Genomic DNA, 24,505 nt, shown 5'->3' with positions numbered 1-24,505 from the left:
GGATCAGCTCTGCCCTGCAGGACTGTGAGGTCCCATTCCTTGGCATTGCTAAATATCCTATCCATGAGCTAAGGGGTGCAACCCAGGAGTAGCCAGAGGAGTTACCCAGAGAATGGGGGTTTCACCACCAGGATTTCTCTCAGGAGCCATCAAGCCTCTCCTCACTGAAAACGGGACTTTTACAAACTGATAACCAGTTATTTAAACTCGGGTACTAAAACCTAGAAAGGCTTGAGGTTAACTTAACTTAAAGATATTTAAACTTTGTCTCACAAAAGTACAGCTCTAATGGATGCTAGTTCTTTTAAAACCATAAAGATGAGCTTCTTAGATGCAGTAAACCTGTATGGTTTTGCCAAAATGCATGAGGCTTTTTGGCAGCTAAGGAGTTACTATTCATTTAGCATTTCATTTAAAGAAAATCGGTAAGGTTGCTACTTTCTAGCTAGAGCTTGTATCCCAATGTCACTTTCAGCTGCTATATGCATCCTCTCCAGAGTGTGACTTCTGCAGTGGTAATGTATGCATACATTAGGGTGACTCAGACACGCACCATCTCCCATCTCTTTTGCCTTCTATGGAAAAGGGAGTAAGACAAGCACACATCTCGGTGAGTTCCAGCCTTATCTTGTCTCTGATTACTCCAGCTCTAAGCTTTTGGCTGAAGTTCTGAAGAACTTTTCTACTTAATTTTTTTTCAGATAATTTACATCCTTTTGGAATTTTTTATTACCCATGGCTGTTAGTTTTCTAGAACAGGTTTACAGGGTGTCATCCTTATGATTTCTATAAGAACTCCAAGACAGTGTGATGGGACACCTGGCTTGTGTTTCAAAGAAATAATTATGCAGTATCATTTATTTTTGCCTTAACATTCATCCTCACTACTGGAGGAAGAAAAAAGGCCACCCACTGAGAGAGGGAAGTATAAAGGTAATGAATCCACTAGAGGAAGGTTCTGCACTTTTGTGTCTGTCCTATGCTAAGCAGAATCCCGATCATGGAATATCCAAGGAGATTTGCCCCATATGGTATGTCATTTATGTATGTCGACTTAACATATTATTCTCTCTGGGAATAAAGATTTCCCCATAGTCCTGCTTTTTCCTACTACTTTATCAAAGCCTTTATTTGAGTCATCTCTAGCTGCCAAAGGGAACAAGCATTTTCTGTGACTCATTTTTGATAGTGTTTTTATTTTGCTTAGGTGAAGCAAAAAGGTCTGTATTTGTAAGAATATTTTCAGATGCATTAATTTCTTGGTGTAAATGAGTTTTTATTATCATAACTGATATCTGTCACACCTCTAAATTGCAGGATGCAAGTTTAAATTCATCAGAATACGCAGGAGAATGAAAATTGGCACAGAACTATACTTCAGGTACAAATGTTGCAACCATATTAGCTTTTTATTTGAATTACTAACTTGCACATGATCATACCTATGTAAGTACACATAAACAAACAGACACAATTCCACCCTCAAGATCATTCCTTTTTCCTAAGTAACACAGTCACCACTGATCTTATACCTAATAAGCAATTTTGGGGAATTGGGGAGATTTAAAAGTTTAGTTCGTGTAGAGCCCTAAATATTTTAGACAAATTTCATTGATTTTCTTCAGGCTTGCATATTCTGAGATTTTTTTTGTTGTTGTCTTAGCAGGAATTTTGTTGATGTTATTTTTAATAGTGTTATCTACTAAAAAAAAGTTATTTACATCTATTTACTAATCTCGTGGGTTTTTAAAAATAATTTACCATGGTTACAACCAAATGGGAGGGGGGGGAAGAAAGAACAGAGAAAGATCTTGCCAAAATAATTTTAGAATGTTCACAATGGCATATAGGCTAATGATTTTTAACAAAGTTATCAGATACAGTGGTATCCGAGTGCCTTGCATGAAGGCTAATCAGTCTTCTGGGAACATTAATTTTAAGGGGTCTATTCTATATTTCTGCGTTTCATGAGACTGCTTCAGAGGAGTGAAGCATGATGCATAAAGAGGATGTTTCACTCTCTTGAAGTATTCTTGTGGAAGAAATACTATGTATAGCTTTTCTCTTGTGTGCGTATACTTGGTAGTTGTTTCTGTGTAGGTATGGAAGAATCACATGTGGCTATCCCACTTACCCACAATCCCATTCCTTTGGGCAATGAGTTGTACTGCAACAGATATTTTGTTCTAGAACTCTGCATAATAATTCCTGAAATGTTTTTAACATCAGCCTATCTTTCCTCTAAATTACTCCAAACACCTGTCTCTGTCAGACACTTAAGAAATTATTTTGAAAACTGTATTTTGATTATCCTTCCCCGTCACTCTAACAAACTCTTTAAAGTAATTATCACATGAGAAATTTCACAAACTGTAGGTATACATTCATATTAAAAAAACTTCACAAAATACTTTTTGCAAAGTGCTTTTTTATTATGCATTGTCAACAGTTAAATGATATGTTGCTGTTTCATGCAAGCTGGAATAGTGTTAAGAGAGCAAATGTTAATCCATAAACACATTAAGGAAAAAAAGTGCTAAATCTGCATAAGTTTGTAGAGGTTTACATATGAAACTGGAGAGCTGCTTCAGTTAAAATGACTTTGAATTAGTTACTGAAACAACCATTAGTCTAGTTGCTCCCAAGCCTTGTTCCAGTTCTTCCTAGGATGTTTGTTTTTATCCTGTGATAAAGTTTACACACTTTTTTTTTCCTGTCATGCAATATAATGCCATAGCAGCAGCTCTAGGAATATAGCAAAACAGTACTATTCACCAACCAGATGTGGTTACTGTTCAATAATTAATGAGTCCATTTCAAACTAAGTACTGCGTGATATTGGAAAAAAACCCCAAAGCCAGCGAAAAAACGCCCAACCAAACCCCAAATCTTGTAGTATGAACTAACACAACAAATGTACGTAATATGTCATGGAGCAACAGCTCAGTTACAATAATAACAATACATAAGAAAAAAGCTATGGAAATATTTTTCCTGTTTTGTGCACACCAGGTGCTTCACATCTTAATTTGTTACAACTGATAAACAGTAAAATTGAATTATTATGTTTCTGCGGGATAGTCATGTAGGGAAATATTTCTCGCAAGGTTTAGGAACATAGAGAGACAAGTTGTTTTAATTACAGACTGAAAAAAATCGATTTTATGCATCTTCATTGCCTTAAATATAAACTAAGTAAATAAAGTCTGAGTAATTGACAGTATATAATAACAAATTTTCATATGTAATCTATGGATATTAAATTCTTCAAGAAGGACTATAAAATAACTGGACTGAAGAAATACCTATTTACGACATACTTTATAATGAGTGACAGATGTAGCTGATCACTTAGATGTTTTATTCATTTTCATCGTAGAATCTATTTCTTTTAATTTGTTCTTCTACAGTGAGCTGTTTGAACTTGACTTTCTTACCTTGCGATGATGGGGCAGCTGTATATCTTGAGCTCAGTAAATCTAAGCTTGTGTTTATGTTACTCTTTGAGACTTCGATTATTTCACTTTGTTGACAGGTATTAATACCATTCAGTTCTGTAACATAATTCCCGTGTTCTTTGAATATGGGCTGCAGGAACTTTTTAGTTATGCCTACAGAGTCTATTAGACCACAGTCTAAAACTGGGTTGTCTTTTTTAAGAAAAGATGTTTTCAGAGTGTCAGATAAAAGAATATTTAAATTTTTGTCATATTTGGATTCTTTTCCAATGCATACCAACTCAGTATCAACAGGGAATGTTGTATTAGTTGCCTCCTTTAAAACTAGTGTGTTATTTGTACAAGACTTCTGACAAGTGGCATCTTTATTAAATTGAGTAAGACTATTAGAGGTAATAGCATCTTCATCTTTTGAGTTCTCTTCATCCTGTGAAACAGTTACAGTATCGCTAGAATAGCTCTCATGAAATTCATGCATCTCAAATATTTCTTCATTTCTAGACCGATTTTCCAGCTTTGCAAAGGCATGCTGCGATACAGTGCAAATTGCACGGCTTAATGCTGTCAGTGGCTTAGATGTAGCTGAGAGAGTTGTTTCCTGCCTACAAATCTTTAGATGTGAAAAAGTGGCATAATTGTTGTTGTTATTGTTATTCAAGCTGAATTCTTTGTGATTCTTCTGTACTGTTACATCATCAATGTTAGTAACCCGTACAACTTCTGAATTACCAGTTTCATTAATTTTTTTCTCTCGCTCCTTCCCAGCACTTTGCACAATCACATTATCACCTTCATTAATATTCTTTCCACTTTCCTCCCTATTCTGTGATCCTCCCGTTTTATTCAGCTTATCTTGCGCTTTCCCAGCTTCCTCATCTTTTCCATTGTTGCCTGCTTCATTTTTCTTTGCTTGACAGGTATTTGTAGCTTCTTTTTCAGACAGAGAGCTAAGGGATGAGTGTTGATTTTGTTGTGCATTTGCAGTGTCAGTTTTATTTTGCTCTCCCACAGCATTTTTTTTCTGAGGATCCTTTTTATTGCCCAGAGGTTTATTTGTATGTAAACTAGAACCTTCTTGAGCAAAATCTTCTGGGGGCCACTTTGGCTTATTTACTTTAGCCACTTCTTCAATAGAAAATGTTTTCTTAGGTGTTGCATCCCCTGTTGAAGGTGGCCACGTCATCTTTAATTTACCTCTTTCTGTGGATTTTTTCAAATTATTATCCAAAATATCAGGATGAATACCTTCAGTACCTAAGTACAAGTCTTGATCAACTTCTGTAGTTGGTTTAAGATCAACAGGTATACTGTTAATGGGATTTGTTTCTTCGGGATGAATATTGCCAACTGAGCTACATTGATCTTTAGAATTCCATAATTCTTTATGCTGCTTGTGTCCAAAACCTTCATCATAATTTCCTTTTGATTTGAAAAGTTGCTTAAAATGGGGTTTACAATATATTTTTCCATGGAGAGCTGCATAACTTCCCAAGCTGCCGAATGGAAGAAAATTTGTTTTATACTTTTACGTATCATAAATCTACCATGAATTTTACACTTTACTTGGTATTTCAATTAGCCCTACATGACAGTATATATAAAGAAAGGAAGAGCAAAAAGAGAGCAAATTCAATGTATTGGCCAAATCTGACCACACACAAACAGAAGTATCTAAAAGCTTTAATTGCAAATTCCCATACAATTTCAAAGTCAAAATGAAGGTGAAGAATCATGCTTTGTGATTTAAGAAAGAACACAAACTTATTCGGTTGTTACACAGCATAAGCTTCAAACAGGAATGTTTCACAGCGCTTGGGGGTTGTTGGGACCTTTTTCTTCATCATATTAAAGACCAAATCCTCTTTTTTTTTTTCTATAACGTAGGTGGCGGAATGCAGGGCCAGTTTTCTGTAGCCTTTGTGCAAATTATAGAAAATTGTGCTTGATTATATTTGTATTCTGCTTCTAAATGAAGTAAAGGAAATGTGTGTAACTAACCTCAACAGTGTTAAACCCAGAACTGTTAGGCTTTGCAGTCTGATAGAGCAATTTCATTTAACATTTTAACACATGTATTTCATATAACAGTTACAAGAGTGGTTTGCTAATGCAAAGAACCATCATCATTCATTTTATGGATGAGGAAAAGTGAGAGAAAATTTGGTCTGTGTTCAGATGTCTTAAATTCCACCCCAGTTTCTCTGTCTACTGCTTCCTGTTCATGAGCTCTCCTGAAGGTCTGGAACAGTTGGTAGGAAGTAATAGGCAGAAGCATTTGGAAAGTACTGGGATGAAGCAGTTCTTTAGAGAATTTAAAGGACTTGTTCCATGTCACAGGGCAGATGTCAGTAGCAGAGAAGAAAAGGGGAACCCAGGTTACTTCCCTGTCAACCCAGCATCCTACAGACTGAATAACCTAGTTGAAAATAATTTCACCAGATGTATTTATATTCAAATACAGACTTCTATGAGTGAACATACAATTACTTCTTACCTCAATTGACTGCTACAGTGGTGACATCGGAAACACGATTTATGAAAATTCTGCTTGTCCGCAACTAGGCATTCCATTGGGTAAACTCTCTGTTGACAGAGACTGCACATTTCATTTTCCTGAATCTGCAGCTTCTAGAACCACATATTAAAAAGTTATTAGTTTAAACCACATATTATGATTTATTTTCAACTGTATCAGTTCATATGTTTTGTTAAAACTGTAGTATTCTTTATCCGTTAACTGGTATCTCAGCTGTCAATTTTAGGGCTTCATTTTTGTTCAACTAACAGTAATACTTCAAAAGTGAAAAACTACTCATCTTTCCCTTTTCAGAAATCCATACATTTGATAGGACTATTCACTGCATTACACCAGGTACAATATTCCCCATTTATTCATAACAACTATTTATTTTGTGAAATGAGATGTGATAATAAAAGGTTTACGAGTGTAAGTGGAGTTGAGTATCATGTATGTATAATCTTTGAATCTACAATGTGATTTAGAGATCAATAAACAAGGGGCAGATGTTTGAAATTCTGATGAGGAAGTTCTACTTAATCATGCAAAAGCACATCAAGGAGCTCCACTTCTTTGTCAGCCTGCAGACTGTACACTCATATGGTCCAGATATGCTATGGACATAATTATTTGTGACTTTTACAGTCTTCATGTTCAGACCCAATACTTTCTTCAGTTAATTTTTAAGATTGAGTTAGGTACAATTATATTAGCTGACTATACAAAATCCTTTCTTTTTTGAAGTATAATTAATTATAAACGATACTAGTTCTCTGTAAAGTACAAAGCATGAGCAGAAGGTTTATTTCATACCAGTAAGGGGCAGAAGGAAATAATGGATAATCTGTTGGGCTTGGAAAAAGGCATGCTGCTATTCTGTCTTGATTTCTGTATTGCTAAGAAAACCATACTAGCAGACAAATACAAACAGGGTGGGCCAAATAATTGCTTGGATAAATATATCCCCATTGACAATAGCAATGCCCCTTGACATCAGCAGAAAATTTGGCCTTTTTCAGCATTCTGTCTGGTTTTGATTGGCCTGCTGGTATTGATTTTATAGCCGTTCACAAATCAAGACAGAAAGTGATGTAGATTTTATAATTACAGCTTTAGTTGCCATATATTTCTAGTGCCCATAATGAGAGCTGTGAAAAATGCCGAAAGAGAAATTAAATATCTGCAAAATCATGCAGAACTTGCGAAAAGAATAAACCACTGGTAAAAACAAAAACAAATAAATCCCCCAAAGAACTGTTGGTTGTGAAACACAAAGCCTCCAATGCAGCCTCAACTAAGCGTCTAAGCGGGCTGGGGCCGGGGGGCCGGGCAGGTGTGGGGTGCGGTGTCCCCCACAGGCCTCCCGCCTGCTGGGCACGGGCTGCTGGCGGCTGGTGGCCTGAGCCAGACGGAAGGGCTCGGCTTAATATTCCTTGGTAGGCAAGTGTTCTGAATGCAAAGAGTGAGGACAGGCACAAGCCTTGTGATACGGAAAGGGATAAGGTAATTGCAAGGGGAAAAAAAGGTGAGATGTCTCCTGGAAAACGGTCTCACTGGATGGTTATACTTCATTTGCTTGGAGAGCTGATAGTGTTATGCCTCAGAAAGCAACAGTCAAGAGAAGAGAAAAACAAAGAGAAAGAGGGAATGTAAGGGAAGTTTATCCCAAAGCAACTTCCAGGACTCAAAGCGGAGCCAATAATCATCATGTTAACGAAAATTAATCACGTATTAGATGTCAGTGGCAAGGTTTTGGTAGCCGGGGGGCTGCAGGGGCGGCCTCTGAGGAGAGGCCGGGGCTGCCCCGTGCCAGACACAGCCAGTTCCAGCCGGCTCTGACCGACCTGCCCCAGGGCACAGCTGGGCCCCGCAGCCAAAATGGTGGTGCCTCTGGGAAAAATGTATCCGAGAAGGGGCAAAACGCTGCACGTGCAGTGAGGACTGAGTGAAAAATGTGTGAGAAACAACTCTGTGAACACCAAGGTCAGAGAAGGAGGGAGGAGGCGCCACAGAAGAGATTCCCCTGCAGCCTGTCAAGGAGACCAGGGGAGCAGGTATTTCCCAGCAGCCTGTGGAGAGGACCACACCAGAGCAGATACCCGCACTGCAGCCTGTGAAGGACACCACATTGGAGCAGTAAGTCATCTCCCTGTCTTTATTTTGTTCCATTTGTCCTTCCAATTGTTCCATATTGTCCTTTTTCATCCTGTTTTCTCTCCCTGTCTTGTTGAGGAGGGGGCATGAGAGAGTGGCTGGGTGGGGGTCTGGCAGGTCAACCCACCACATGTGAACAGTCCTACAAAATCAGCGGGGGAAAGGTTGATCTGCTATTTGAGGTCATCAATATTCAACAGACAGACGAAATCCAAAACAAAATCCAGAGGCTTGAACATAGAGTGAATTCAGTATTCTACTGGCACTGGGTATTTCTACTCACTTTTAGCATGCTTAAGTATACGGAGTCTGTCTGGGATGCAGTTAATTTTCTTCATAGCAGCTCATCTGGTGTTATGTTTTGGATTTGTGACTGAAGTGTTGATAACACACCATGTTTTAGCTATTGCTGAACAGCACTTGCACTTTTCTTCCTCCCACTCTGACCCCCTCCCTGCCCCCAGCGCGCAGGCTGAGGATGTACAAGAAATTGAGAGAGGGCACAACTAAGATGTTATAGAATCATAGAATTGCCTGGGTTGGAAAGGACCTTTCGGATCATGAAAGCTGAGGGAAAGGAGGAGGAAGAGGGGACATTCAGAGCTATGGCATTTGTCTCCCCAAGTAACTGTTGTGCATGTTGAGGCCTTGCTTTCCGGGAAGTGGCTAAACATCTGCCTGCTGAGGGGAAGCAGTGAATCAATTCTTTATTTTGCTTTGTTTGCGCCCCAGCTTTCCTTCACCTATTAAACTGTCTCTACCTCCACCCACAGGATTTTTTGCTTTTTGCTCTTCTGATTCTTTTTCCCATCCCGCTGTGGGGGAGTGAGTGAGCGAGCGAACAACTGGGTGTGGACTTAGTTGCCAGCCAGGGCCAACCCACCACATTAATTATTTTGTTGGACCACTGCAAGACTGTGCCTCATTTTACAGGATCACAAGCTACTCATGTTTAATTCTGCTGCTTGCATGAACAGAGGTATCACCCTTCTCAGTGCAGAATTGGGAAACCCAAAGCAGAGCTTTCTGTTTCAGAGTTCTGCAGGTATGGTAGTGTTTAGCTTTGTTCTGCCATTTTCATTGATGTTCAAGCATCAGCGTTCTGCTCACGTATTTCAGATGGCTAAAGCTATGGTAACATCTGGTTTTCCTACAGGATCCCATCCATATTCAGTGCCCAAAATCGATGTACAAAAGGAAAACACTAAGTTTCAAATGCATAACTTTGCAGTCTACATAATCTCTTAATATAATTTTTAAGTAAAACATGCACCATGAGAAAGAAGGCATGTTTTATTTTCAATATTTACTTCATATTCATATATAAATACTCGTATATATTCACATACTTCATATATTTGCAAATTTTACTTCAATATGAAACAAATAACAGGCTCAGCTTTTTGGGGGACACTGAGCGGCTCCCCTCCTTAGTGATGTGAAATCTGGACTCTGACATCAGGCAAATGGGTTTCCTGCCTTAATTCAGACTAGGGCTGTATCAACTGGTAAAATCCCCCAGCAGGAAATGGCAGAAAAAAAATTGACATTGCATGTTAATTTGTAAACCATTTCAATAATTTTACTTAAAAAGGAAACCCAGGGAAACATAGTTCGCTTTGTCTTAAGTCACATCTTGTGCTTTAATAAACTAAAACCAGATGTGCACAAAACACGACCATTATTTTATCTCTAGAGTTATTTTATACGGGCAACATTTTACCTCATTTAAGAGGATGTTGCATTAATTTTAAGCATGAGAAGTCAGGTGCATTCTGTGCACATTTTCTAGCATGTTAATATTTCTCAAATACAACAGTATTAGCATGTTTAATGCTAAAGCATGTTTTATTTTAGTATCTATTTTATTTTTTTTTCCTCTATATAATTCTTAAGAATAGCTCTTGTAGCACTAATCCTCATAATGGTGGAAGAGATAGTAGCTAGATGCTTTTACAACAGTTCTTGCGTCTCCAGCTTCTCAGCCTTCTGGTCTTCGTGGAGATCTATTTGAATTCCTATGTTGTATTTTTGTACTACTTGCTTATCATTGCCATCAAATTCAGAATCAGAAGTGTGCTTTGCTGTGGTGTATAGGGGCTGCTGCATCTTGTGCATGACCTTGATCTTGCTTGTTTCATCTTTGTGACGATGCTTCAGCTGGACTTACTGCCTCTGAATCCTCTGTGTGCCAAGGCTGTTTTTCAACTAACTATTTTGCCTTGCACACAGCACCACTTGTGTTTTCCTCCACTGAGATTCCACGTGCCACTGTAATTTCCACCAGGTCTTTGTCGGTCACAGGTAAAGGCTACGTTTCAAATGTCCAGTGTGCTACTCTGACATGCCTCTTTTCAGTGTCTTTTCTACGGACAGCTTCATTCTCCAGTCTTTAACCAAAATTGTGTCTGGCAACAGACAACGGCTGAGGTTCAAAATGCTTTATGCTTCTCTTCGCACTTCATTTAAGCGCTTTCATCTCAGACCTCTGCTGCAACAAGTTAAGCACATCCACTGGGTAGACCTGCCCAAGTTTCCAGGTTCTGTACTTCCAGCATGTGCCTCAGATTCTTTACAGCACCACTAGAAACTTCTCAGATGCGAGTTTCATCTGATGTTTTTTCCTCATAGTGATAAATTTTATTTGTAGAGTCCAGTGGCAGCACTTCGAACATACATGTGACTGCGTGAACACCTCCCCTAACTAGTGCAAGGGCCTTGTTCACAGTTCCTGCAGAGCCTGGAGCATGTGCATGCAGCGCATCAAGAGGCTGGGTCTGAAACATCCAGGCCACGTATTTAACATTTCCACCTGCAATGGTTTCCTGCTCTGTAATGCTTCTAGCATTGTCTGCATCTGGAGGGTCATCTTTAATTGGTTCTCAAAGACCCATCTTATAGAGAGGACCTCTCCTCTCCAGATTTCACGCCACTCTAAGGATTGTTTTTCTGGTCTTGTGAACATCTGAATATGAAGGCAAAGCCATATCCAGCCTGCTGCACATCTGACATCATATTCCATTTTTCAGATACACCATGATAAAATATTAGAAGTCTCATTCAGGTAATACTTCTCTAAGATTTCTCTTAATTGTGCATGGAAACGTTGGTATAAATGTCTTAGTTCACATAAATTTCTTTGCTTTGGGTACAGATCTGTGGAGAAAGTGGGCTTTGTTGAAGAGCTGGATGATTCAGTGGACTGGGAAGTTGCTGTCATTTCCAATGGAGCTTTTGCATAAGTAGTGGAAAACTTTTCTGTGGTTCCATATTCATGGGATCTGGAGCAAATCATTGCAGAAGTAGCAGTTCTGTCTAGAAGATTCCTGTAGTCTGTTTGATAAAGTAGAAGCAGTAGAAGATGAAGTAACTGTTGAAGGCAATGTAATTTCCTGGTATGTATTTTCCATCTTTAGGGAACAAAAGTGGTTGTTTTTTTTTAAAGTATAGTAACATCGAAAACAATTTTTCTGTTCTTCACAAAAGCTAGTTCTGCAAGGATCCAAGCAATAGGATTATAATAAGATCTGGAAAGACACAATCCATCAGCTATTGCTCAGAATGCATAAAACCAATCTTTTGAACCAAGAGCTGTGCTATTTGCACCATAGGATATATGTGAAAAGAAATGTGGAATTCATACAAAATGCAAAATGGTGATTGAGCAGTCTCAGAGGTTTTGCTGCAACAAATGCAGACTTTGCATTACAAGCATAATATAAAGTTATGCTGTGGCTTATGCTCATTTTCATTTCTTCTGAAAGTGACATTTCCAATGCTTCTGAGAATCTGTGGTGTCAGAAATGATACATATTTACAGATTCAAAAAAAGGAAAGAGGAGACTATTCAGCAGAGGAGGATAGGAATGCAAAAGTTTTTATAAAGGTCTACTTTTAATTGTGTTTGTCACATACTATAAGTACTTGTTCAGCCTTCTAGCATACTTCGTATTACGTTATGTGTACTTAATTCCTAAAATCCATATATTCCCACCACTTTCATAGGTTACATGTTTAATCACAATTACTCAAAATAGAAATTCAGACTACATGACAGATCAATGTCTTAATCTTACCACTTCCAATTTGCGTAAAGAAAGATCCCTCTTATTAAAAGCACAGACCTTTACTTCTTTTGCAGGTGTCGCAGTCTCTCGGTCAGAGTGAACTGCCTTTTCCTGGGCTGTCCTTTCAATCTGCTGTTTTAAAATCTGTGTTACAGTCTTTGGGAGCTCATAGTTTTGAGCTGCATTGATTACTGCAATGGGAAGAAGAATAAAAAAGACTGTTTTTCCTCCACCCTGCATTTAATGAAATTTACTTTATCAGTGAATTATAAAACATTATTACATTAGGAAAATTGTACTTAGCCTTGCAGAAGTCTAGAGAGTCACTTGATCCCGAACACAAATCCATAGAGAGAACGACAGAATAGTTGTTGAGGGACAAGTTATCACCTACTGTTTTGCCATACCTGAGTGGTGTGGCAGGGATAAAGGTTGACTGGGGTCTTTGGGTGAATATAATGTGTGAATTCTAATACCAGGATTAAACCATCGTCTGTGGTCATATTCCACAGGGCTATTCAGTTCAGCCATAAATTTTGCCTTTCTCATCCACAATTTTGCATATACATGGGCTCATATTTGCCTGTGTTTTCAGACAATTCTTCAAGTCCCCAGTTCTTTCAAGCAATTGAGCACATATTTAAAACCACCTCCTTATGCAAAAGCCATCTCTCTATACTGAATTCTACATTTCTTAAGTCCCATTGAAGTCAATGAATATGCTTTGCTGAGAATTCAGAGCAATGTGCATTTTCATGTTTGTGCGCTAAGAGCGGTACATTTATGTGAGTAAAGACATTTGCTATTGCTTGTTTGTGAGCCTTTATTCTCATGCCGCTTCTTACCTGTTTCATCAGTGTGCTGAGTGAAGGTAGAAGCCATTTTTATCTCATGATTAACTTGCTCATGATGAGAAACCTGCACACCAAACATTCACTTTACTACAGGATTTAGTGCAATATGCAAGAATTTTCCATACTTCTACAACTGTATTTAAAATGTTACATCAAAGAAAAATAGAAATGGGAAACCTAATTAATTACCATGTTAAAACAATAATAAAGTAAAAACACATAGTAAAACATCTTTAAAAAATTATTATGCACTGCTTAATGAGGGAGACTATCAGCAAAACATCCAGATCTTGCTGTACCAAGTGGTAAAGGAGGAGGAAGCAAAGCACATATGTATCAGCTTCTCAGTATAACTGTCCAATGACATAATTATTAATTGATGTAGTTACGTCTTGAGTTTGAGAGGCTTCCATTTGACTTCCTTTGGAGGTCATTTTATTGCACTCAGCTTCCCTGGTGCTGCTTGGTATTATGTACTGCCTGCTACTTGGCTTTTCCTAAAGACAAATAAAAATAATCATGCATTAACAGCTAATAGTAAATTGGACTTTTCTCTTTTTTTTTTTTGCCTATGAAGGGCTTTCACAAATAAATTCTAATGTAAGTGGTGTAACTAGAACAGTCATTTTACAGCAGAGTACTGTTGTTATTATGATTGATATTTGTTGCCATAAGAATTAGAACAGGCTTTTTTATAATAGATAAGACGTCAAGTCATTTCTGTTACTGCAGCCAGATTTTGGCCAGCAGATACAGAAAGCTGCATGGATATGCACAATGTATAATTAGACTGGAAAGGGATGAAGGCGACTGGGAAGACTGGTTCTGGCTTTACATGCTGTGCCATCAACTTGTTACCTATTAGTGGGCATGAGGCTAATGCAACTTTGTAAAAGGAAGTATAATATGTCTACATAAGAGATGATGACTTTCTGCATATGCTATATACAGCTCTTCTGATGCAAAAATCATGCTGAATTGCAGTTGTGAAAAATATGACCCATAGGCTAACCAGAATATCCTATAAAATATATAGGCTAGCATTGTATCTACAAGTCTGACAACTGTAGTGTAACAAACAGAGCATATCGTTGAGAGTTTAAAGCACTGTCCAAGATGTCTGTGTAAACTAATTTCTGAGGTTATCTATGTTTAGTTCAACTCCAGATTCTGGCAGTGATTTGTTTTCTTATTTAAAGCCTGTCACAGAAACTGTGTAACATCACATTACCTACTTTGAGTAGTTGGATACGTCTGGCCCAAAATTTCTGCCATACAGTAGGCAGCAAGGGCTCCTAGGTTCTATGGCAGGGAAACAATGATTAGAAGAAATAAATCCTAAGGATTGATATTATTAAGATACCAGTTCTGTGCTCCCTCTCTCTCGCACACTAGCATGCACACAGAGACATCTAACAAATAATTTCACTCACGTCAAATTAGATTTTCTTCTTCCTTTGTGAGGAGGAAGCTTGCCTATTAGTTTCTACTGATAATAAGCTTTCAAATGAAAGGAGCTTCTGGTCCCTTCAGCAATGGCTTCCGAAGTGTTCAATGTAATGTGAATGTGAATGGAGGCGGCACTGTGTTTCTGAGATTGCTGCTATACATCTAGTGCAAGAGGGCACTGTAAGCTTCCTGCATCTCGAATCCTGGCACCGCCTTGAAATCCAGCTAATTGTGGGGCAAGAAAGTAGTGTTCTCCCATAGTCATCCCATGACAAAGCATATATTTATGGGATTTATTCTACCTTCAAACTAAGGAATGCTTACTCTGCTTGCATCTAACATTTCTGCTGAGTCACTATATGGGAGCATCCACTGCCTGGCCCACAATTTCTGCCGTACAGTAGGCAGCAAGGGCTCTTGGGCTCTAAGGCAGGGAAACAACGTGCACCTCCTTTGTGGGCTTTAGGAATTTTCTTCCACCTCTGTGCTGCCAAATCATCTGTTTTAACTATAAGATGAATTAAAATCACACGAACAAAAGGCAGAATACATTTTCTGATTACTGGTCCAGTAAACGCTTTAGTGCATTACCAGTATCAGAATTAATCCTATCTACCTCAAAGTTTGAACTGTCAAAGTGCGGTGAGGCTTGAGGAGAGCAAGTCAGAGCGTGCTTTACACTCAGGTGTTCTGTATGTGTAGCAGTTGTGAGGTACCGTACCTACTGAAAAGTTGAAAAGACTGTACCCCTACCAAGGTAAAAAGAGGCAGTTCAAAGAAAACAAAGTGCAAATTTTTCCATCTATTCTCTGTTTAATGACTATGTGTAGGTGTATGTATAATATGCCTTTTCATTTTATATGGATGTGCTCTTCAAGACATTTATGCACATATATGCTTTTTTATTTAAGATACGCTTTTCTGTTCTAGTGTGCATGTTTTAGATATGTAAGTCAAGCTCTCATTACTGAAAAAGCTCATTCATGAGGCACAAAATATGTTCATGATAGTCATTATGTGTCCTTTGAATGGTGTGGGGTATTAAAAAGGAATATAATTAGGCTTAATGTAGTCAGGAAGCAAATCTAATCTGAATGTCACTACTGCTTTATTGCTGTAACTTTGGTACTGCTTATGAAGTAGTTGCCATATTGCAAAAGATTATAATCGTTTAATGCAACAGCTATGGCTGTCTAAAATGCAGCCTAAACATTATGGGCCAGATTTTGACAATACAATTACACGGCCTTGCTCTGGGCATGAAGGGAGGAAGAGGGACTTGGAGGTTCTCATGCTTTGTGTGTCTGTCAAGATGGCTAATTGAAATTCCAGTGACAGAGGGTAAAATGCTGCTTATTCCAAGCAAGTGGAGAGCAGGAAGACTTGTGGTTTCATCCCTTCTCTGCAGTGGCCAAGTGTTGGATATAGGATAGGATAAATCATGCCTCCAAGGCAGGACTGTGGCTGAAGATCATGATCTAGATTTAATGCTAGTTAAGGGTTATACTTGTGAGAACTTGATCCCTTTATTTCTTTGGAATATACAGTTCCTGCCATACTGTGCGTTATTAAATCAATCAAGGTTATTTAATCAACCAGATCCTGCATTGCCGTGTCAGGAGGGAACAGCTTCCCTCCAGCTGTGCAGGGGAGGAGGACAGACAGAGAACTCAGTCATTTTTGGTGGCAGAAGTGAAAAGACAACTATTACAGTTACTTTTCCTGTGTCCCAAGAATCACCTTTCAATTACTTTTTGCTTATTGTATGCCATATAACGAGTGAGCTTCAGAAAACACTGCCAGGTGGATGATTGTTGGCATGCTGCTAACTCACGAACAGTTTCTTATGGTCATTTTATTTTTATTTCAGACTTCCATTGCCCTCCATTCTCTTCCATTTGTTTCAAGTCACCCTTTATGGGGGCTGCTGGGCTTCCCATGCATATCTGTATGGTACTTAGTACAGAGGGCTATAATATCCTGTTGTGGCTCTGCATAATAAGTCATTCTAACCTAAACCAATACTATTTAAAAAATAAAGGTGTAAATCTGAGAGTAAGTCTGTATACGTTTTGTTAGAGAAGTGCACTTTTTCTAGGCATTCAGATTCTGTTACCGAACAGAACTGTAATTGCTACATGCGTTTTATATGTTAGTGGCTCATAAATCAATTTTAGTGCCTCTGCACTGCAATAATTTAGATTGAATTCGTATTGTGAAATGTGCCAAGATTTGAATTTTCAGTAACTGTTCTGTGTATTTTAGACCAAGATTTGCTTTTTGGTGTTGACATTTTTGCAGTTTCCTTCTGTTCTGACAACAGACAAAACATACTTTCCCTTTCAAAAATAAAATTGCTTTGAGGTTCAGAATATGTATGCTATGTTATGTGCATGTGTACATAAAAGATGTATACAATTCTATGTATGTATGTATTGTTCAAGGGAATTAAATGGCCCAAAAGCTTGTTCAAGCACAAGAAAACCTTTAAATCGCTCACATTTGAAGCATATTGCTTTTAGTTGAACTGTACATTACGGTCATCGTGGAAGCTCTATGGGAAGTTGGCTAGTATAATGTTGTTTATGTATTAGCATATTTAGAACTTACTGTTTTAAATGATCGGTATGTAAAAACTTGCAGTTCCCAGAAGTGGAAGTAAATCGTGAGCCTAAAACTTCAGTTACGAAATTAGTAACAATAGAATGACTGACTGATGATTTACTTGGTGTGGATCTTCACTTCTTCCTCAAAGCTATGCTTTTTTACCTATTTATGTTCTTATCACAATATCATCTGCACATCAGTACTGTGAGAGTCTTGCAGAAGTTTCTTGTAAGAATTTCACCTATCTGTACTTCTTCTCGATGATTTGTCAGTCTTGCTTAGTTATATGTATATACTTAGAGTGTTTTGGGCACTATATCAGAGAGTTACATAAGAAGGTGAGGTTTTCACCATCCACTAACACTCTCCCATTACTCAATCTTATCCTCTGCAATTGCTAGAAAATTGTCAACTGCTACACTAGCAATCTTAGAAAATTTGCCTGGAATGACCATCAGTGAAGGAGGTGTAGCTATACCTGTGTCATTCCTCACGCACAATACTATATGGTTGCCTGAATATCAGATACTTTCAATGTATTCCACTCATCCTTCCTATGTAGGAGGTTCAGCTCACTTGCCAAAAATGGCTTGTTTCTGATACTGTGAGAGTCTCTCTGAGCAGCTAGCTAGCTGAGCCGGTGTGGCAAACCACTCCAGGCTGGTATTTGCAGAACAATAACACTGAAGCTCATGAACTCTTCTCAGCTTGGTGGCTGATGATAAAAGGTGCTCATGATGCCAGGAGTCAAATTAAAGACCAGGTTTCTAAACAAATTCTGGTTGCGTTTGTGAGCTATGGCAGTTCAGTAAGCAGTTTTCATTGCTGCTCACCATTCTGGACAAGAGTTTAGTGTATCCTACTGGTAATATGGTACCTTTCAGAAGGAACCAATCTCCCTTACAGTGAAGACAGCTATGAGTGATGGCTGCTGCCTGAGAAAAACAGGAAGATAAATAGTTACTATTTGCATATTTGATGTCAATATTCTGAATGAAAAGCCAGGCACTCCTTGCGCAGTAATTGAATATGTAGTAAAATGTTCAGCTATTTAGATTACTGTTTAAAAAATGAATTGCTTCCTTATTTTAGCTTGGATTAGTAGTTTGAATTTATCCAGATATGGAGATCTGTCTTCAAGCTACATGATTTCTCTGTTTTGCCCTGGGATTGATTCAGTGACCTTGAATAATCTTTCAACTACCTAAGTGTATAATCCCATTTTCCATAAGAGTGCAGTTACGTTAGATGGAAATGGGATTTTATGGTCTCACAGTAAGTTATTTAACCTAAATTTAAAAATTGTTCCATATAGTCTTGAGTCATTTTATTTCCTGTGAACATGACTATTTCTGCTGATGATTTGAGAGAGTATCCTCAACTAGCCACAGGGGACAGATACATGGATAAGTATGCTTAGAGGTCACCTCTTTGTTGAAGAAATGGAAGCATCATAGTGGCTTTGTGGAGAACTAGATGACGCTGTTAGGCCAGGGAAAATGCATCTTCACATCACAGAAATGAAATTATTTGCTTCTGAGTAAGAGAAAAAGTTACATAATTTCTGTACATGATTCTGCATTTCTTCATGCAGATAAACAGCAGCTAGCTTGGACCACATCATCAGAAAAGTATGCACATAAACTTCCTTTTAATAAGGATTATGCTCCAGTATGATTATGTCCAACTATGGGATTTTTCTGCTTAGTTAAAAATGCTTTAATACATCTGCAACAAACTGTGTCTTCTCCCCTACAAACTGGAGTTTTGCTTCTTGTCTTTGCAATTGTTGATATTGGTATTAATGTGTAACAAATGAGAGATAACTGGTAGATATGATGATACTTATTTAACATTAAAATGCAACTATGGCAGAATGTTGATGTGCCCTCTCCTACAAAGTTGGAGGGCAATATTGCTTAAAAATCTCTCCAAGAAGTGCAGAACGGTAAAGCAATTTGCTGTGCCATTACTGTTTTTCATAGTGCACACGACAGATTGTGCAATGTTTTACTATAGGGGATTTCACATAGTCCAAAATCATTATCTTCTACAGCAATTTTTCATGGTATATGCTAATGAAGTAATAAAATGTAAAGACCTTTTATCTAAACTAACACTTAGCTGCTGCTTTGTTCTGCTTTTATGTAGCATCTGGGTTCTTCTGCACAATTTTTGATCTGTTTAGGGGAGTTGATTAGATTTAATTCAATGGAAGCAGGAAACTCCTTTTGAAAGAGAATGGCTTAACATCACATCAAGTGCAATATATGCAAAATATCACCATGATACTTGATAATGAATCACAGTCTTATAGACAAGGTTCAGTATAAAATACTGCTATGGTAGTAATCTGCTTTGCTCATCTATTTGCTGTAAGTCTAGTATTGCCTATATTGAGTGTTCATCTGCATTAAAAAAAAAAAAAAAGGTTCCTGTAGTTTATCTCAAAGAGAAAATTCTATGAGTATGAACATTAAGGAAACATCTTAGTCATAATGAAAACTCTTCAGTTAGGCAAACAATCATATTTTTTACTCAAGCTATCTAGCAGGGCATACCTCGTTTGTTAGTATTAAAAATGCTATTGTTACCTGTACAGATTTTTGCTGGTGCTGGTACTGAGCAAAGGTCTTTTGTGAAGAGGTCATCTGCTCTTTCTCAAATTGTTTCTTCACTGCTGCCAGGCCACCAGGCACAGTACAGAACTTGGTTTTCTCTGCTGTCTAGAGTGATAAAATAAGGCCATTTGTTTCCCATTTGCACTAAGAATGTTCTTCTACGAGCTGATTTTTTTTAAAAAGTAGTTAATAACAGTATGCTATAATGCTTCTAAATTTCAAATGGAAAATTTGGAAACACTTGGTTATGTCTGTAGCCTCTTATAGGCAAATTCCACTGACCTAATCTGTAAATCCTACTTATTTTAACAGTACACATGAATTAACAACATCATTCAGAATAGATAAAGTAATAAAACAGTTATTTTTCAGGTGTTGTCATCGAAATACAGAACATATACGTACTGTTAACATTAACTGTTGAGTCTCATTGGCTCATTTTAGGACTTGTCAACCAGAAACGAGGACCTGCAAATTAGGAAGTTCTTTTGGAATTTTGTAATCTAGAATTTATTTAGCGCTGGTTGCTAAATGCTCCAGTGTGAAACAGATCCTGCTGGGGTAGCTGCATATTCATCTCTGCCTAAACTAGTGTCTGAGGACTCAGTAGTTTCCTCTGTATTTTTAGGGATCAGCCATGTATTTTCAGCCATGTGATACTCCGTCTTTGCAAGAATGACTCAGGCAATTATAAATACTGTTTCTGGCAAATTCATAGATCACTGCACAGGAGACATACACTGTGATTTGGAGAACTAAAGGCCAGTGCATATTTGAAAAATGTGTGTGCTTGGCCTGAATCTTTAGCACCAAAAGGAGTAGGTCCCATCTACTTGACTGTCAGTACCAATCACTTTCCAGAACAATCCTGCTCTGCTATTCCCTCTTCTACTTGTTTATCCTGAGTTCTATTGCATTCAGAGTTGCAAACTGGCCCTCTCTGTATTTTTTCAATTGGTATTGTTGAAAAACATGCCGAGAGCTTCCAGCAGGTCCTTGTGAGATGATCTTTCTTCACTAACAACAGTGCCAAAGTTCACAAGAGTGCCTTTACCCTCAGGCTGTCTTTTCTACTGCTGTCCCTTATGTGTTACCTCTCATGTAGTACTAGAACAAAGCTTTCAGCATTTGAGTGTATTAATCAGTACATAGAAGATAACCCACCCAATAATTAGAAATAGCCTTGTAATGAAAGTTACCAAGTAAAATTAGGTTTAGTGCTTGCACCTGATGAGCAAGTAAGCAGATCATAAAAATCAGATTTTTTTTTCCCTGTGATGAAGGCAGCATGATTCTATATGTACATGGATGTGTGAATGTGAAAAGTAATTTAGTGAATGAACATTTCAGGCATACCTTGCCAACCATTTGGAGACATTTAGAGAGGTAAATGCAGTTACGGGTCCTTTAAGAAAACGTGTGAATTCCCTTTAATGGAGCCAGATATTCAGTTCCTTTTTCAGGCAGCCATCCATTTCAGCAAGGAATTGCGAGGGGTGCCAGAGTGTGAACAAAGTGGTTCCTATGTGCTCAACACAGTTAGCTTGGGTCGGGCTTCACGCAGTTCTTTCTTTTTTAAAAGAGAGTACTAACTTCAGCAACATTTCTAATTGCAGGAGTAGAGAATCAGAACCTTCTCACACAGGTGAACTGCAAGAATGTGCTCCAAATACACGCAGGAAATAAGGAAGTGAGCAGGCAGGCATTTGGTGTTTGGAAAACATCCGGACTCTGGTGAGTGTGGCTGGTGGCTGTTTTCACTATGTGGCTTTTGGGCTAGCCAAGCACCCAGAAGGTCCCTTCAGCTGCTGCCAACCACTTTTCCCAAGACCAAAGTGCAGGTAAGACTGGGAATCCTTCTACAGCTCTTCTTGCATATGGACACTGGTGAGAGCTGCATTGTAGTCTGTCTTTCGCCAGAGATGCTCTCTGATTTACAGGAATTACTCTAGCCTAATTTACAGTAAGAAAAAGGTGTTCTTTCCATGTGCTGAAAGTTTAGTGTAAACTAAGACCATTGTCATTCTAGCATTGAAGCAAGCCAGCGTAATGCCTCCGTTTCCTGATACAAGGGTGTTGAGCTACAACTTCTAGGTAGGATTTTAAGATATGGTAAAAATACACTTTTTACCCCTTAGTATTTCTGCAGAACTGAGGCAGATTTTCCTGATTTTCCTGGCTGACATCTGAAGACCAAATTTTCAGATATTCTTGACTGATAATTAAATGTGTGGTGAAGTGGTCTTGCTCTATTTTAATAGATTATAAATTCTGTTAGCCAAATACTTTATGTGCTACTTGGTATTAATATTAAACTTTGCTGTAAAATACCTAATCCCTATTGATAGACGTGTAGAGAGATAAACAAAACAAAATTAAGAAGTTTTTTTTCTAAATGTTTTTTCATATAATGGCTATTTCTAAATAATTTTATTATAAAACAATACTTTTTCATACACCTTGTCTCATCAAGCTTCACTTTAAAATACAGCAATTTGAAATTCTTTAGTTTGAACAGCAAGAGGTCTAAACTTAATGTGCTTTTGAATGTGATTTTATCATTTGAAAATATTTTTAGTAATGTAGAAACTGCAGGGTTTCATCATTATGAGCTGAAAGAATAACTGTGTTGCAAATATGTCTCAGGCCTACGGTCATAATAAATGTGGTTCGTGCAACAGTGGAATAATAAGAACAGTACTTCCAGTGAATTAACGGGAGTTGTCCAAATGACCAAAGGTATATAGCACAAAAAACCTCATTCAGTAGAGACAGAGACTGCTGCATCAATATGTTCGCTAAGTAGATTTGGTAATTTAGGTTTCAAATTTTGATCACCATAGTGGTCCATCAGTCAGCTTGTATAAATAAAGAATGTAGGGTATGTCACTATGCAAAGCAAACACAGACCTCAGAAGATAAAGAACCATTGCTGTCTTACATGAGCAAAGGAGTTGCTACTCTCTCTCTTGGACACAGCAGCCTTGTACATGGCCATTCTTTCTTTCAAGGAGACAGTCTCCTGGAAATCCAGCAGTGTGTTATCAGCCCTGGGAGTGCTCTCTTTAGGTAGTCGTCTTCTGGGTTTGCGAGAACCCACTGTAAGTACAAACAGACATCATATTTTCTAAGAAGGAAACAGGTACCTTTTTTCCAAATCTTGAAAGAAAAGCAGTAGTAGATAGGAGCACTATTATCACTTTTTAGCAACTGTATCTTATTTTAAATTTATAGCTTACTGAGTACCGAAAAAAATAATTCAATGAAGTTTTTGAAACGGATAAATTCCTTGGCAAAATAGCAAAAAGCTTTTTTTTTTAAAAAAAGTACAATTTTAAGGGCAAGCACAGTATATTTTTCTTGATAGTGTTACATTTGCATTATTTAATACTGTAATCAGTAATTGTAAGTACTACAAATAACAAAGTATAATTAGATATATTATGTTCTAAATAGCTTTATACATTATAGTGTTCATTTGCTTAACAGAGAGCCCATTCCGAGTTGGTTGTAGACTGCAGTTGTTTACTGATATTGCATTAGAGTATGTTTTAGTTGGTTTAGTACTACTAAAACCTTATTGAAAATTATCTAAATAATTATCTAAATTACTAACTATATTTTAAACTTATTTCAAGGTGTGAAGGTTATCGAGTTATCTATAAGTATCTGTAATTCAGCCACAGTGAATATGGAGACAACAGTTCAGAGCAGTTTGGAAAGAGCAGCACTGAGTTACTAGCACTAGGAAGTTTTACGTTGCTGTTTTCTACATTCATATGACTGTATTAGAAGAATTCCATATACCCAGAAAGACACCTTAAATTTAGCTTAAAGGTATTTTTCCTTCTTGTTTCAGACAAGGGGAAAAAAGTATGTTGTGAGAATCTCTCTTGTCTGTGATCAGAGGCAGAAGAGATTTCACGCGATACCACAGGTTCCTCTTGTCATGCCAAGGTTTTTCTGCAGTGCATAGAAAATTGCGTTGAATGACTGGATTTCTATAACCACAGCACTCCCTTCCTTGTTGGAAGGGGAGGGAAGTTTAAGACTTCAAGAAGACATATTTTTAGTAAAGCCACTAGAATCTAATTTTTTAATCCTTGTGCTTGGTATATCCCCGCATGTATAGGGTGGAACTTGGTGTGTGTTTTTAGGGCCTGAGGCCTGTATAGCATTTGCCAGAATCAACTCCTTGTTCTGGAAGCTGAAGTGTAATACATATTGCTATACATATGTGCATTACAAAAACATGTGCTCGGTCAATCGCATTTCTTCTTACCTAAGTTGGTTCACTTTTGATTATTGTTTTGTTTTACTAAGGCAGTGGCTGAGAACAGAAAAGATACAGTTAAAAGAATTGCACATTTTCTTTTCAAGTACCCAGTCTTTCGCTTTAACATCATGAAATGCAGCAACAAAAGAGACTTTCCAAAAAGCTCTCTTTACCTGGCGCAGAACAGAGTGCCAGGGAAAGGGTATCCCACCAAGCAGGGAACAATTCCAAGGCACATCTGACCTTACTGCTGGTTCACTGTAAAACTGGCATAGGTGTTCAAGGTCCAGATACAGCAAGCAAATATAACACGCACCTCTAATCTTCAGTAAACATAGGATGTCTTCAGGACATAGATGCAGACATGCATGGAAGAGTGCTCTCAGGGCAAATATACCCAGCTTCTTAGTATTTTTACCTGAACCTACTCATAACTTACATGAGGATAATTTTCTTTTTTATTATGCTTATCCCATGCACTATATTTGCATATTGCATGTA

The sequence above is a fragment of the Rissa tridactyla genome, chromosome 7 (assembly GCF_028500815.1).
Source record: "Rissa tridactyla isolate bRisTri1 chromosome 7, bRisTri1.patW.cur.20221130, whole genome shotgun sequence".
In the NCBI taxonomy this organism is placed as follows: Eukaryota; Metazoa; Chordata; class Aves; order Charadriiformes; family Laridae; genus Rissa; species Rissa tridactyla.
The sequence above is the reverse complement of the archived record's forward strand: the minus strand, read 5'-3'. Positions refer to the sequence as shown.